The sequence below is a fragment of the Panthera pardus genome, unplaced genomic scaffold (genome assembly GCF_024362965.1).
Source record: "Panthera pardus isolate Hobbes unplaced genomic scaffold, ASM2436296v1 HiC_scaffold_2, whole genome shotgun sequence".
NCBI classification, from domain to species: Eukaryota; Metazoa; Chordata; class Mammalia; order Carnivora; family Felidae; genus Panthera; species Panthera pardus.
In genome coordinates this window covers 73,243,763-73,257,028 of record NW_026526765.1, presented here as the reverse complement: position 1 = coordinate 73,257,028, position 13,266 = coordinate 73,243,763, and positions in this window count along the sequence as shown.

The window sequence follows — 13,266 nt, the reverse complement described above, 5'->3', positions numbered from 1 at the left end:
TGCAGAGGTGGAAGACATTGATTTTCATCTCAAACTAAAACTAAAAAATGTACCCTTTATATGATCAAATACACTAAAAAAGAATAAGATATTCACCAGATTCCTACTGTCTCTCTTTCTCCTCCTTCAGTGGCTCTGCTGGCTCTGACTCCAAATGATTCATGCAGACAGAAACTATCAAGTTCAGATAATATGGAGATCACTTAATCTGAACTTCCATATTCTATTTTTTAAAAACATTTACTTCTTTATTTTGAGAGAGACAGAGAGAGAGAGAGGGAGAGAGAGAGAGAACAGAGGAGGGCAGAGAGAGGGGGAGGGATATTATGTTGATCGAGCCTGTTGTAGGGCTCAATCCCATGAACTGTGAGATCATGACCTGAGCTGAAACCAAGAGTTGGATGCTTAACTGACTGAGTCACCCATGAACTTCCATATTTTAAATGAGAAAAAAATGTAGCTCCAAAGATTAAGTAACTACAGTGTCTATATGATAAGTAAGAAACTGGGCTCACAGTAACTGAGTGGGAAGTCTGGAGATGGGTCTCCTGAGTTTTAAATAATAAATGTTCTATTTTCCTCAGTGGATCTTAGTTACTTATAATATGAACATAATTCCATAGACTGATTTTCATAATAATTGAAATTAGTATACATGTATACGTATAGATATTGTACATTAACACCATAAATTTTAAATTTGACATTTTTTAATTCTAAGATCCACCATTATTTCAATACATAGAATTAAAAAAAAGATACTATCAAATACAATAAAAGCTTTCTAATAAATATTTATTAAATGAATGAAGTCACTGCGTATCACTGCCTCTCAGTAGTGCTATATGCAATATATGGAGAAATTTGGAAACATATTAAGATTCATAAAATGTGAATTAAAAATAAATGTGATAGCATCATATTTTAACACAAAGTAGTATCTTCACAAAATTCAAAAAAAACTTATGGTTTTGGGAAAAACTTTATATTTGTTATAAATGTATTATTACAAGTTAAATTACAAAATTATAAACCCAGTAAATTAATTTAATTTAACTGATCATTTTAAAGTGTATCAATGTACAGATATATGTAACTTGTGGAACTGAATAATTTTGGCTTTACAGAAATAAGAGCAGTTAAATGTATTTTGTTATAGTCATTTTATTTAAAATAATAATTCACAAGTATAGCTTCATATTTTAATTAAACTTCTTAGTAATTAAGATTTAAGTTTTTAAAATATATCCAGTTTGAATCATCAGAAAAATAATTAAATGATGAAAATACATTAACATTTTTTTTAGTTTTCCATCATTTGATATCATATTTAATCTCTAATATAGTTCAGAGTTTCCCTTTCACATATCTTTCCCACATGTTTAAGTAAATCAAATTTTAAGTAAGATTGTGTGTTATAGATTCTTTCACTTCCTATTGAGATGCTTATTACAGGACATAAAGTGATGGAAATTCAGATACCTTTGAAAGCCACGAATTTCAATACATACCTTCCTGATTTTTTGTGGACTTTCTATCTTCTAAAGAAAGGAGGGAGAAGGAGAAAGAAGGATTTTTGTTTCCATCTATATTTTAAATTCTTCACAGAATGTAAGAAAGTGCATCATCTCCCATAATGTGCAAGAGATTGAATTTTAAAAGTCATATGTAATTGTCTTAAATAGAACAAAGTGTTTTAGAGTTTCCTGGAATGCTCAGTTGTTTGACAAACCCACTCTTGATTTTGCCTGGGGTCATAATCTCACAGTTTGCTGGTTTGAGCCCCACATCAAACCCCGTCTTGGGTCATAGTCTGTATGTAGTTCCTGGGTTCGAGCCCCACGTCAAGCCCCACATACAGCTTTGCACTGATAGTTTGGAATTTGCTGGAGATTCTTTCTCTCTCTTTCTCCCTCTCTCTCTGCCCCTTCTCCACTCATGCATATACTCTCTCTTGCTCTCTCTCTCTTTCTCAAAATAAATAAACTTAAAAAAATAGGGGGGACTGGTTGGTTCAGTCATTAAGTGCCCGACTTTGACTAGAGCTGAGATCAGCCTGCTTCAGATTCTGTGTCTCCCGCTCTCTCTCTCTGACCCTCCCCCACTCACACACTCTCTCAAGAATAAACACTTAAATTTTTTTTTAAAAAATAGAACAAAGTGTATTCTTAACTAGTATTTTTTTAATGTTTTTATTTAATTTTTGAATATGAGAGAGACAGAGCATGAGTGGGAGAGGAACAGAGAGAGAGGGAGACACAGAATTCAAAGCAGGCTCCAGGCTCTAAGCTGTCAGAACAGAGCCCAACGTGGGTCTCGAACCCACGAACTGTGAGATCATGACCTCAGCCAAAGTCGGATGCTTAACCGACTGAGCCACCCAGGCGCCCCATTAACTAGTATTTTTAAACTAAAAATAATAAAATATTTTGACATAGAAAAACAGGCAAAGATCATGGTTAGATGATAATCTGAACAGAAATGTAAATTGCTAACAAACATGAAATATTTAACCTGCTAGTATAAGAATCATTTAAAAATAAAACAATATGAATATAAATATTTTTAGGGATGCTCTGTTGTTGTTCTTAGGAAAGTACTCTTTATTAGAGAAGGCATGATGAAACACATACTCTTATATGTGGATGCTAGGATTCTAACCTATTATAAGCTTCTAAAAAGCAATCAGAAATGGTATATCAAGAATCTTGATCTAGGTATACTTTTCTTGGTTCAATAACTTCCAGTGTGGACAAGAGGGGGAAGAGAGACAACAGTATTTCAGTTGGGACACTAAATTCTCTAAAATGCAAACCTTTGAATAAAATATTTAAGCACAAGAATGATAACATTGCTCAAAAAAAGTATAGTATTGGCAGTAAAACAGACACATAGATCAACAAAACAGAAGAGAAAGCCCAGAAGTAAACCTACACATATACGGCCACATTATGTATGGAGCCAAGAATAGGGAAAGACACTCTCTTCAATAAAAAAAGTTGGGAAAACTGGACAGCTACTTGTAAAATAAGGAAACTGGACCACTGTCTTATGCCATACACAACAATGAACTCAAAATGGATTAAAGACTTGAATGTAAGACCTGATAGCATAAAATCCTAAGAAAAACACACAAGCAAACAAACAAAACAAACCTTAGGGGATAATCTCCTTGACATCAGTTTTGGTGGTGATTTTTTCAATCTGACACCAAAAGCCAAGGCAGCAAAAGCAAAATTAAAACAAGTGAGGCTACATCAAGCCAAAAAGTTAAACCATCAACAAAATGAGAAGGCAACCTACTGAATGGAAGAAAATATTTGCAAATCATATATCTGATAAGGGGTTAATATGTATCAAAAATATATAAAGAATTCATACAACTGGATAGCAAAACAAACTAACAAACAAACAAAAACAATCTGATTACAAATAGAAGATCTGAACAGACATTTTCCAAAAGAAGACATACAGATGGCCAACAGATATAAGAAAAAATGCTGAATATCACTAACTTCCAGGGAAATGCAAAACCACAATGAGATATCACCTGTTAGAATGGCTATTGTCAAAAGACAAGAAAGAACAAGTATAGGAGAAGATGTGGAGAAAAAGGACCCTTGTGCATTGTTGGTGGGAATGTAAATTGGTGTAACCACTAAGGAAAACAGTGTAAAGTTTCCTCAAAAAATTAAAAATAAGATTATCATGTGATCCAGCAGTTTGCACTTCAGAGTATTTATCCAAAGAAAAAATATATTATTTTGAATATAATGCCCTTTGTTTACTGCAGCATTACTTATAATTGCCAAGATATGGAAACAGCCTGTTTCCATTGATGGATGGATGGATAAAGAATATGTGTATGTTTATGTTTGCATGTGTGTATAATGGAATATTATTCAGCCATAGAGAAAAATAATGTCTTGTCATCTGTGACAACATGGATGGACCTTGAGGGCCTTATAGTAAGTGAAATAACTCAGACAAAGAAAGACAAATGCCATATAATCTCACTTACATGTGGAATCTTAAAAACAAAACAAACTCATAGATACAAACAGAAAAGAAATATAAAACTTTAAGAAAAAAGAAGAGGGCTCCTGGGTGGCTCAGTCGGTTTAGCATCTGATTCTTGGTTTTGGCCCAGGCCATGATCTTATGATCAGCCCTGTATCAGGCTCTATGCTGACAGCACAGAGACTGCTTGGGATCCTCTCTTTCCCTCTCTGCCCCTCCCCACTCATGCTCTCTCTTTCAAAGTAAACCAATAAATTTTAAAAAATAAAATAAAAATAAATAAAACTTCAAACAGAAGATTGGTGACTGCCAGAGGCAGAGTGTGGGGATTGGGTCAGAGGATGAAAGGGATAAAAAGTACAAACTTCCAATTATAAAATAAATAAGTCATGTGACTATATTGTGCAGCATAGTGGTTATAGTTAATAACAATGTATTGTATATATGAAAGTAGCTAAGAGAGTAGATCTGGAAAGTTCTCATCATAAGAAAAAATCTGCAACTATGTATGGTAATGAATGTTAATAAAAGTAAATAAAACAGTGCCTGACATTTAGTAAGCCCTCAAAAAAATAGCATTGCTTTTCCAGTGAAAACATTGTGAGTGATTTTAATTTCTAGAAAATTTTGTTTTTATATTTATTGAATTTACAAGGACAAGTATTTATATAGTTTAGTATATAAAAGTTAGTGTAGAAAAGTTAACGAAATTAATGATATATAACAGTTATGGAAACAGTGAAATAATCATGAATATTAAAGTCTGTTAATTTTAATAAAGTACAAAAAACACAACAAAATGTTTTATAAATACAATTACAAAGGGAATGTATTTAAATAATTTTAGTGATAACATATTATTTATTTTATTTAATGATATAAATAAAACTGAGAAACTGATTAGATAAGATTGGTAGGGAATAAAATATAAAGGTGGCTTTGCATACATGTAGTTTGGACACACTTTTATTGTCAACATTGACAACTAAAGATATGCTAAGGCATTATTTCACACAAAAAAATCCACAGGATTTATACTTCCTAATCCCTAAAAATGTTGAGAGGAAACATATGAGAGAATGAGACAGAAAAATAGAGAAAAAAATGGAAATATGAACAGGAGAAATCATAAAACAAGCTATCAGAAATTTGAATGTATCAATTCATACAATATAGGTATACACATTATATATATGCACACACACATATGTATATATATATACACATATATATGTATACATATATACAATATATGCATACACACATGTATACATTCACTTCACATTGAAATGCCAACTGATTACACATGAGTCAGTATCCTCTTCTACTTATAAGTAAAATATCAAAGAAAAGAAAAATGTGATCACTCCAAGAATCAAAATGATTTAGAAAAATTAAATGGCAGATGTGGGTGTGTACTAAATAACTAATCACATGTCTTATTGGGGGCACAACTGGGAATTCTAATAAGGGTTAATAATAACACTTTATTCCTTGCAAGAAAGTAACACAGCAGCCTATTTTGTTGTTGTTGTTCTAGTCATAATTATGGTGTTTTACAAATTTTTAGTGAAAAACATGCTACTTTTTAAATCAGAACAATCCAATAAATATAAATTTGTCCAATAGCACTTGGTGTAAAAAATGGATAGTATTTCCCATATAAAATTAAATATATCCTGGTTTCTCACTCACACAGTGGAAATATGTTCAATATCAGTTAATATTTGAATTCCAAAGACTTGTCAAGACTAAAAAATATATAGGCAATGTCGTTCTGGTATATAGTTTTTCTTGTCAACTACTGTGATTCCTTGTCTAAGATTCCATGGTCCCTTTTGAAGAAACATAGCTCCATTCCCTCAAACTAAGTTTGGACTAGGAAGTATTTTGCCATATATCCAGACTTCTTAAACAAAACACAGTTGTACCAAGAGAATAAGGTTCAAATTTCCCAAATCCAAACTTCTCATCTTAGTCTCAGAAAAGTTAGACTATTATTTCCCAACCAGAGATTCACTTTATCCCTTTTCAACACACACCATACCACTTACCATTCAGTCCCCAATCTCACAGTGGGGATGTTTATAACAATAGGAAATTGAGACTGACCAGAGGAATGCAGACCACAATATGACACATAACCTGTGTAGTCCACCGTGCCAGAGCTCTGTAAGACTCCTCTATTTGATGGAATATGGGGAGTTCCAGTGAGTCTTGGGAAAACTCGGCAAGGGAGAGACACGCAGGGCATTTGGAGTAGTGACTATTAACAATACTCATGGAAATACTTCCAGAATGCAATACCCACTAGCCATGGTATTTCTTGAAGATCAATTCTGTCCATCCAGCTATCTTGGACTAAGAAACTCAATTCCTCTGAATGAGTCTGAAAACTACAACCAACGATTGCAGTAAAGAGCAAAACCATATCAGTTAGTTGTGTGTGTGTGTGTGTGTGTGTGTGTGTGTGTTTAAGAATCATATTATCCTACTGTGTTACACATTTGTTTTACAAAAAGTTTTTTTTTAAACTTTAGCTTAGATATCATTTATAATAACTCCCTGTCTTTCTAATGTTTATTTTTGAGAGAGAGAGAAAGACACAGCATGAGTGGGGGAAGGGCAGAAAGAGAGGGAAACATAGAACCCAAAGCAGGCTCCAGGCTCTGAGCTGTCACGGGGCTTAAACCCACAAACTAGAGGTCGCGAGGAAGATGGCGGCGTAGGAGGACGCTGGGCTCACGCGCGTCCTGCTGATCACTTAGATTCCACCTACACCTGCCTAACTAACCCAGAAAAACCACCAGAAGACTAGCAGAACGGAGTCTCCAGAGCCAAGCACATACAAGAGGCCCACGGAAGAGGGTAGGAAGGGCAGAGAGGCGGTGCCCGCGCCATGGACTGGCGGGAGGGATGCGGGGCAGAGGGGCAGCCTGCCGTCCAGCCAAGCTGAACCCCTGAGTCTGGCTTCCAAAAGTGGAGGGGCCGGAGGGAGTGTGTTCCAACAGCAAGCGCAACTTAGCATCTGGGAGGTCATAAGTGAACAGCTCTGCTCGGAAAGCAGGAAGGCTGGAGGACAAAGGGAGGGAGAGTTGCTGAGCCCCAGGATGACAGAGCTGTTTCCTGGGGAACAAAGGCGCTCTCCAGCGCCATCTCCCTCACCCATCCCCCAGCCAAAATCCCAAAGGGAACCAGTCTCTGCCAGGGAGCTTGCTTGCTCCACGCAAACACCCAAAGCTGTGCTTCTGCGGGGCCAACCCTCCGGCAGTGGGTCTGACTCCTTCCCGCTGCCACAGGGCCCCTCCTGAAGTGGATCACTGAAGGAGAAACGAAATAAGCCTGCCCCTCCTGCCCCCGTGCACCTTGCCTACCCACCCCAGCTAATACGCCAGATCCCCAGCACCGCAAGCCTGGCAGTGTGCAAGTAGCCCAGACGGCCCGCCTCCCCACAGTGAATCCTGCCCCTAGGAGAGGGGAAGAGAAGGCACTCACCAGTCTGACTGTGGCCCCAGCAGTGGGCTGGGGGCAGACATCAGGTCTGACTGCAGCCCCGCCCACCAATTCCAGTTATACACCATAGCACAGGGGAAGTGCCCTGCAGGTCCGCACCACTCCAGGGACTATGCAAAATGACCAAACAGAAGAATTCCCCTCAAAAGAATCTCCAGGAAATAACAACAGCCAATGAACTGATCAAAAAGGATTTAAATAATATAACAGAAAGTGAATTTAGAATAATAGTCATAAAATTAATTACTGGGCTTGAAAACAGTGTAGAGGACAGCAGAGAATCTCTTGCTACAGAGATCAAGGGACTAAGGAACAGTCAGGAGGAGCTGAAAAACCCTTTAAACTAAATGCAAAACAAAATGGAAACGACAACGGCTCGGATTGAAGAGGCAGAGGAGAGAATAGGTGAACTAGAAGATAAAATTATGGAAAAAGAGGAAGCTGAGAAAAAGAGAGATAAAAAAATCCAGGAGTATGAGAGGAAAATTAGAGAACTAAGTGATACACTAAAAAGAAATAACATACGCATAATTGGTATCCCAGAGGAGGAAGAGAGAGGGAAAGGTGCTGAAGGGGTACTTGAAGAAATTATAGCTGAGAACTTCCTTGAACTGGGGAAGGAAAAAGGCATTGAAATCCAAGAAGCACAGAGAACTCCCTTCAGACGTAACTTGAATCGATCTTCTGCACAAAATATCATAGTGAAACTGGCAAAATACAAGGATAAAGAGAAAATTCTGAAAGCAGCAAGGGGTAAACATGCCCTAACATATAAAGGGAGACCTATAAGACTCGTGACTGATCTCTCTTTTGAAACTTGGCAGGCCAGAAAGGATTGGCACAAGATCTTTAATGTGCTGAACAGAAAAAATATGCAGCCGAGAATCCTTTATCCAGCAAGTCTGTCGTTTAGAATAGAAGGAGAGATAAAGGTCTTCCCAAACAAACAAAAACTGAAGGAATTTGTCACCACTAAACCAGCCCTACAAGAGATCCTAAGGGGGATCCTGTGAGACAAAGTACCAGAGACATCACTACAAGCATAAATCATACAGACATCACAATGACTCTAAACCCGTATCTTTCTATAATAACACTGAATGTAAATGGATTAAATGCGCCAACCAAAAGACATAGGGTATCAGAATGGATATAAAAACAAGACCCATCTATTTTCTGTCTACAAGAGACTCATTTTAGATCTGAGGACACCTTTAGATTGAGAGTGAGGGGATGGAGAGCTATTTATCATGCTACTGGAAGCCAAAAGAAAGCTAGAGTAGCCATACTTATATCAGACAAACTAGACTTTAAATTAAAGGCTGTAACAAGAGATGAAGAAGGGCATTATATAATAATTACAGGGTCTATCCACCAGGAAGAGCTAACAATTATAAATGTCTATGCGCCGAATACCGGAGCCACCAAATATATAAAACAATTAGTCACAAACATAAGCAACCTTATTGATAAGAATGTGGTCATTGCAGGGGACTTTAACACTCCACTTACAGAAGTGGATAGATCATCTAGACACATGGTCAATAAAGAAACAAGGGCCCTGAATGACACATTGGATCAGATGGACTTGACAGATATATTTAGAACTCTGCATCCCAAAGCAACAGAATATACTTTCTTCTCGAGTGCACATGGAACATTCTCCAAGATAGATCATATAGTGGGTCACAAAACAGCCCTTCATAAGTATACAAGGATTGAAATTATACCATGCATACTTTCAGACCACAATGCTATGAAGCTTGAAATCAACCACAGGAAAAAGTCTGGAAAACCTCCAAAAGCATGGAGGTTAAAGAACACCCTACTAAAGAATGAGTGGGTCAACCAGGCAATTCGAGAAGAAATTAAAAAATATATGGAAACAAACGAAAATGAAAATACAACAATCCAAAAACTTTGGGATGCAGCGAAGGCAGTCCTGAGAGGAAAATACATTGCAATCCAGGCCTATCTCAAGAAACAAGAAAAATCCCAAATACAAAATCTAACAGCACACCTAAAGGAAATAGAAGCAGAACAGCAAAGGCAGCCTAAACCCAGCAGCAGAAAAGAAATAATAAAGATCAGAGCAGAAATAAACAATATAGCTCTAAAAAAACTGTAGAGCAGATCAACGAAACCAAGAGTTGGTTTTTTGAAAAAATAAACAAAATTGACAAACCTCTAGCCACGCTTCTCAAAAAGAAAAGGGAGAGGACCCAAATAGATAAAATCATGAATGAAAATGGACTTATTACAACCAATCCCTCAGAGATACAAACAATTATCAGGGAATACTATGAAAAATTATATGCCAACAAACTGGACAACCTGGAAGCAATGGACGAATTCCTAAACACCCACACGCTTCCAAAACTCAATCAGGAGGAAGTAGAAAGCTTGAACAGACCCATAACCCGTGAAGAAATTGAATCAGTTTTCAAAAATCTCCCAACAAATAAGAGTCCAGGACCAGATGGCTTCCCAGGGGAGTTCTACCAGACGTTTAAAGCAGAGATAATACCTATCCTTCTCAAGCTATTCCAAGAAATAGAAAGGAAAGGAAAACTTCCAGACTCATTCTATGAAGCCAGTATTACTTTGATTTCTAAACCAGACAGAGACCCAGTAAAAAAAGAGAACTACAGGCCAATATCCCTGATGAATATGGATGCAAAATTCTTAATAGGATACTAGCAAATCGAATTCAACAGCATATAAAAAGAATTATTCACCATGATCAAGTGGGATTCATTCCTGGGATGCAGGGCTGGTTCAACATTTGCAAATCAATCAACGTGATACATCACATTAATAAAAGAAAAGACAAGAACCATATGATCCTGTCAATTGATGCAGAAAAGGCCTTTGACAAAATCCAGCACCCTTTCTTAATAAACCCCTTGAGAAAGTCGGGATAGAAGGAACATACTTAAACATCATAAAAGGCATTTATGAAAAGCCCACAGCTAACATCATCCTCAATGGGGAAAAACTGAGAGCTTTTTCCCTGAGATCAGGAACACGACAGGGATGCCCACTCTCACCGCTGTTGTTTAACATAGTGTTGGAAGTTCTAGCATCAGCAATCAGACAACAAAAGGAAATCAAAGGCATCAAAATTGGCAAAGATGAAGTCAAGCTTTCGCTTTTTGCGGATGACATGATATTCTACATGGAAAATCCGATAGACTCCACCAAAAGTCTGCTAGAACTGATACATGAATTTAGCAAAGTTGCAGGATACAAAATCAATGTACAGAAATCAGTTGCATTCTTATACACTAACAATGAAGCAACAGAAAGACAAATAAAGAAACTGATCCCATTCACAATTGCACCAAGAAGCATAAAATACCTAGGGATAAATCTAACCAAAGATGTAAAAGATCTGTACGCTGAAAACTATAGAAAGCTTATCAAGGTAATTGAAGAAGATATAAAGAAATGGAAAGACATTCCCTGCTCATGGATTGGAAGAATAAATATTGTCAAAATGTCAATACTACCCAAGGCTATCTACACATTCAATGCAATCCCAATCAAAATTGCACCAGCATTCTTCTCGAAACTAGAACAAGCAATTCTAAATTTCATATGGACCCACAAAAGGCCCCGAATAGCCAAAGTAATTTTGAAGAAGAAGACCAAAGCAGGAGGCATCACAATCCCAGACTTTAGCCTCTACTACAAAGCTGTCATCATCAAGACAGCATGGTATTGGCACAAAAACAGACACATAGACCAATGGAATAGAATAGAAACCCCAGAACTAGACCCACAAACGTAAGGCCAACTAATCTTTGTCAAAGCAGGAAAGAACATCCAATGGAAAAAGACAGTCTCTTTAACAAATGGTGCTGGGAAACTGGACAGCAACATGCAGAAGGTTGAAACTAGACCACTTTCTCACACCATTTAGGAAAATAAACTCAAAATGGATAAGGGACCTGAATGTGATACAGGAAACCATCAAAACCCTAGAGGAGAAAGCAGGAAAAGACCTCTCTGACCTCAGCCGTAGCAATCTCTTACTCGACACATCCCCAAGGGCAAGGGAATTAAAAGCAAAAATGAATTACTGGGACCTTATGAAGATAAAAAGCTTCTGCACAGCAAAGGAAACAGCCAACAAAACTAAAAGGCAACCAACGGAATGGGAAAAGATATTTGCAAATGACATATTGGACAAAGGGCTAGTATCCAAAATCTATAAAGAGCTCACCAAACTCCACACCCGAAAAACAAATAACCCAGTGAAGAAATGGGCAGAAAACATGAATAGACACTTCTCTAAAGAAGACATCCGGATGGCCAACAGGCACATGAAAAGATGCTCAACGTCGCTCCTCATCAGGGAAATACAAATCAAACCCACACTCAGATCCTCACGCCAGTCAGAGTGGCCAAAATGAACAAATCAGGAGACTATAGATGCTGGAGAGGATGTGGAGAAACGGGAACCCTCTTGCACTGTTGGTGGGAATGCAAACTGGTATAGCCACTCTGGAAAACAGTGTGGAGGTTCCTCAGAAAATTAAAAATAGACCTACCCTATGACCCAGCAATAGCACTGCTAGGAATTTACCCACGGGATACAGGAGTGCTGATGCATAGGGGCACTTGTACCCCAATGTTTATAGCAGCACTCTCAACAATAGCCAAATTATGGAAAGAGCCTAAATGTCCATCAACTGATGAATGGATAAAGAAATTGTGGTTTATATACACAATGGAGTACTACATGGCAATGAGAAGGAACGAAATATGGCCCTTTGTAGCAACGTGGATGGAACTGGAAAGTGTGATGCTAAGTGAAATAAGCCATACAGAGAAAGACAGATACCATACGTTTTCACTCTTATGTGTATCCTGAGAAACTTAACAGAAACCCATGGAGGAGGGGAAGGAAAAAAAAAAAAAAGAGATTAGAGTGGGAGAGAGCCAAAGTATAAGAGACTCTTAAGAACTGAGAACAAACTGAGGGTTGATGGGAGGTGGGAGGGAGGGGAGGGGGGGTGATGGGTATTGAGGAGGGCACCTTTTGGGATGAGCACTGGGTGTTGTATGGAAACCAATTTGACAATAAATTTCATATAGTGGAAAAAAGTAAAAATTTAAAAAAAAAAAAAAAAAAAAAAGGAGACAGGCTAGGATAGGCCAGAAGCAGTCACCAGTTCAGACAGAGAAAAAAAATGCAAACCAGGAGCTAGACTAGAGAAAAATTGCATGTTCGCATGGAAATAATCAAGGGTGGTTTCAAACCCAGCAAGGAAGATGAACTAGCTCAATACAGAAACAGTACTCAATTATTGAGTTCTAATTAAATGCCAGATATTGTGTTTAAAAAAAAACCCACAAAGTGTGAGATAATGACCTGAGCTGAAGTCAAATACTTAATAGACTGAGCCATCCAGGTGCCCTCTTGACTGAAGGTCTATGTTCATTTGAAAAAAATGTGTTTCCACTCACAGTTTTTCTGGATTTTACCACTGAATTACAGATATAGTCTAAAATACAAACATACAATTATTTTTAAAACACATATTTTTAAATATCCATTTTGTGTCATAATATCAAGTTTTTAAAAATCAGAATGTTTTAAAACATTATTTGATTGCTTATTCTTCAGTGCTTGTGTTATTCAGATGAGTGATAAGATGTCTGTGGGTACTTCTGCATCTCTGACCTGCAAAATGGAATGATTTCAAGTGATTGGACATAATCTGT